The 3,995-nt window shown below is 41.0% G+C and overlaps 1 protein-coding gene across 2 annotated transcripts in view; it reads left to right on the forward strand.

The window, feature by feature from the left end:
* The window catches only part of LOC107117864 (methyltransferase-like protein 7A), a 19,058-nt gene extending 15,902 nt beyond the window's left edge, over positions 1-3,156 (forward strand). The window contains exons 3-5 of one of the 2 annotated variants that reach the window (XR_001482749.1): positions 1,195-1,250; positions 2,991-3,035; positions 3,135-3,156. The gene's annotated coding sequence lies outside the window, so the exon portion shown is untranslated. The remainder of the gene's footprint in view (positions 1-1,194; positions 1,251-2,990; positions 3,036-3,134) is intronic. The other variant, XR_001482750.1, reaches the window with a different exon arrangement.
* The last annotated feature ends 839 nt before the right edge of the window (positions 3,157-3,995 follow it).

Consider the following 3,995-nt stretch of genomic DNA (forward strand, 5'->3'; position numbering starts at 1 on the left):
GAGAACTTTGCTGCACAACAACTGGAACTGAATGAAACCAAGAAATTAACAGAGCAAACAGCAGAAACACTGAAGGAAGTTAATGCCAAATCTAAAAAGGTGAAAAAGCGTGTACAGGAGTTGGAAAAGAAAAGAATTACTGACAAATCTCAGCTTTTGCAACTACAAATGGAAAAAGCAAGCTTTATCCTGAGACTCCAAGGGGTTCCTGAGACAAAAGGAGATAATCTAAAACAAGTATTGGGTGATCTACTTGCACCAGTGACAGATTTGAAAACGGAATATCTTCAATGTGAAATGGATGTGGTCTACAGATCATATTATAAATATATTAAGAAAAATAATCTGCCTGGAGAAATAGTGGTTAGATTCTCAAAAAGATATGTGAGGGACCAAATCTTGAAAACAACATCAAGAATACCCCTGAAAATCAACGGTAACACCATACGCATACTAAAAGACATTCCATTTGAAATTAGAAAGAAGAGGAAGAAACTCAAAGACTTGGCATTGTTTTTACAAACAAAAAACATACAGTACAAATGGTTGGTTCCCAAAGGCCTACTCTTCAGAATAAATGAAAAAAAGAAACAATTGACTCTGTTAAGAAAGCAAATGAGTTCTTGAAGCTGCAACTGGGAAGGTCCGGAGAAGACAACAAAGATAAATACCAGCATAAAGAAAGCGGTGAAAACTCTCCTTCAACTACTGGGGAGGACTCTGATTCAGAGTTGGGGGCTGCGGCCCACAAAAGAAACTATGATTTGAGGAAAAGAAATGCTAAGAAATGAGATGCTTAGGAACTCTGAATTCCACCTTTAAGAAAATACATTTAAGTTTGATGTTTTGTGCTTGCCTTAAACAGTAATTGATATCGGATTTTGCGGAATATAGGCTAGATTTAAGCATTCAAGCTCACTGTATTAATAATAGATTAGATTATTCATTTTATAAGTTTATGTAATGATCTTCACTACTTGGATTTTTAGTGGTTAACTTTCCTTTCTCCTGTAGATATAAGATTCCCCTTTCCTATTTTCTTTGTAGTTTATAGAAAAGAAGTAAAAAATCACCTTCGGGGAGCCCAAAAAAAAATCCCAGTGAAACAAATCAGTTATTTCCTGAAAATGCAAAAGTGATATAAAAGTTGAATAAAATCCACAAATTTAAAAGCAGTTTTCTTTTTCCTTCTAGATTCTGAATATATGACCCGAAGTCAAAGAAGCTGCTTGTAGGAAAGTTAAGAAAAGGTCAGCAAGCAACTGCTCAGGCTGTCCTTCTTAGCTCAACATACAACAAATACCGTGCACAGATGATTGTAACATATCATAAATAATATTATATTTTTAGAAAAATATTTTACAATAATTTCTTCATATATCATCTTAATCACAAATCACAATAAGAGATATCAAAAATATCAAATATCATCTCCATAGAATCTCGAAAGATAATGTACAACCTTACAATTAATATTAGTCCTCCTCTGTTAAATAAAAGTTTCAAAAGGGAGGACTCCTTAAAGTCTCTTTATAACGTGCTCTGTCGCGTTATAAAGACAGAGCACATTATAAAGAGACTCATAGTTCCTCACTGGCTACATGAATTTTTGTATTATTGCAGTGAATCTATAGGCAGTACTGAGGACCAAAGAAGAAGAAGGAATTCCCTGCATGAGCTCCCAAATGATTTTGAATTTAAAAGGCTAGTGCACAGGTCCCAGTCTAGGCGGCACTGCAACCATGACCTTTAAGACACCCTCCCAGTGATTTTCCTGGCCCTGAATTCTCCCACAGAGCTGCTATTTGGTCTGGTGGGGTCAACATATAGGTCCCCCTGTATATTTGCACCAACACAGCAAAAACAGCATTTCAACCATGCCGGTTTATGTTGGATAAATGCTCACATAGGAGAAAAGCTTAACCTGATTTGGATGCCATTGTCCCTATTCAAATCAAGGGCTTGTGCGCCAACTTTTGGAAGGGGGGCTTAGAAATTTGTTAATGTAAACTCTCAGTGTCACATCTGCTTTGGCCCTGAGACTCTTTATGGACTTGCATCCTTCTCTCTGTGAGGAGAAAATCAGTTTGGGTAGGGTATTTGGAATGGGAAAATGGCTGATGGGGAAAGAATTATGCACACCAAGCCATCCCTCCACCAAACTTGCAGCCTTCTAAGGCTACTTCTTAGTTTTAAAAGAAGTCCGGAGTTAAAATACACACATATGACATCTGGCTCTGAAACCCTGAGATTCTGATTGGGAAAGCTGGGACAATCTGGGGGAATCATTAAATGAACCTTTAAAACTAAAAAGTAGCCTTGGAAGGTACCTTTGAGATTAATAAATACAGATTTGTCAAAACATAGAGGAATTTCAGACAGGCGATATCTCCCGGTAGGGAACCGATTCTCAACCGAGTTCTGGTCTGTCATTTCAGACAGAACCCGGTTGAGAATCGGTTCCCTACCGGGATGTAAGTGCCATTTCACACAGAAAAGCCTCTGTTCCGTTTAAGAACTGGGAGGGAAGCGTTTTACCTGTAAACCTCCTCCGAGTAGTCTCCCGTTCCCTCTCCCGGTTCCGATACGCCTCTTTCCCACCTTTTTCGGCCGCATGGGCTTTTTTTTTTTTTTTTTTTGAACGTTCGACTTATAGCGATATATTGATATATCACTATACCAGAACCTCAAACGATCGGAATAGCGATCCCATTGGAATGCATTGACTCCACTGTGATACATGCCATGGCTGCATCTGCCCCCTGGGAACAAGTACCCTATTGGACAGCAGGCTTACAGCTGGGCACCAGGGCAGCAGGGATTGGTGACAGCAACCTAGCTAACCCTTCCATGCCCTGAGACAAGCCCTAACAGTTGATGCCATGGAGCAGCGCTGTAACAGATGCATGTTATCTTTAAAGAGGGTACGATGGGTGGAATACCTTAAAGTCCAACAACATAAGCTAACCAATGTGCCTTTCCCCTAACAGTTGATGCCATGGAGCAGCGCCTAACAGCGCACCTGGAGGCCCGCTGTGAGTAGCAGATGCATGTTATCTTTAAAGAGGGTACGATGGGTGGAATACCTTAAAGTCCAGCAACATAGGCTAACCAATGTGTCTTTCCCCTAACAGGTGATGCCATGGAGCAGCGCCCCAGGGCCTTGGAGGCTGGTGCCAGGCCTGCAGCTGACCCACCAGCAAGGGATGCTGGTGGACAGTAATCTGTAAATACTTTGTTTGCCATCCATTTTTTCCAGTTAATGTATATAGTTCTCTGTTAAACGTTTTGGTATTTATTCTTATATTAAACCTGTTTGGAAAAGATGTATCATGGTTGTCAGTAATTGATATATCCCCTTGATATGTTTTAACATCTGCTGTGTAATGATACATCTTGCATCTCTGCTATGATTTCCTAGGAGGAGTGTAATCTGATAACCCCCCCCCAACCCCCTGCCCCATTATTTTGGGCAGGAATGACCAGAGAACCCCAGATTGTTAGCATACCTGGGCAGAAATGAGACAACACTAGAGATTCTGAGTCTTATGATTGCTAAACAAGAAGGGAAAGTTTTATTTCTGAACAGATATAAGTGTGTTAGTGTACAACAGGAGCCTGCTCTTTATTCATCGTTACAAACCACAGTCATCAATGCAGCCCGCACCCTTTGACCCCGTGCTGTGTGTCTGTGATCAGACAGTACATCAGGAGGGGGTACAGGTAGTACTGGAATGTCCCCTGACCCCAGGGGCTCTGCAAGGTGTCCCTTTTCTTCACAAATATTGTGGAGCACAACACAGGCTACAGTGATGGGGGTAAAGTCCTCCTCCTGGAGGTGAAATCTTTTACTGAGGCAACTCCACCTAGATTTCAGTCTTCCAAATGCACGCTCCACCACGACACGTGCTTTTGCGTGCCGCTTATTAAAAAGTTTCTCCATCCGGTCAGTGGGGGATCTGAATGTTGTCATAAGCCACCCTCTGATGGGATAA

The sequence above is a fragment of the Gekko japonicus genome, unplaced genomic scaffold (assembly GCF_001447785.1).
Source record: "Gekko japonicus isolate JY-2015 unplaced genomic scaffold, Gekko_japonicus_V1.1 scaffold6666, whole genome shotgun sequence".
NCBI lineage: Eukaryota > Metazoa > Chordata > Lepidosauria > Squamata > Gekkonidae > Gekko > Gekko japonicus.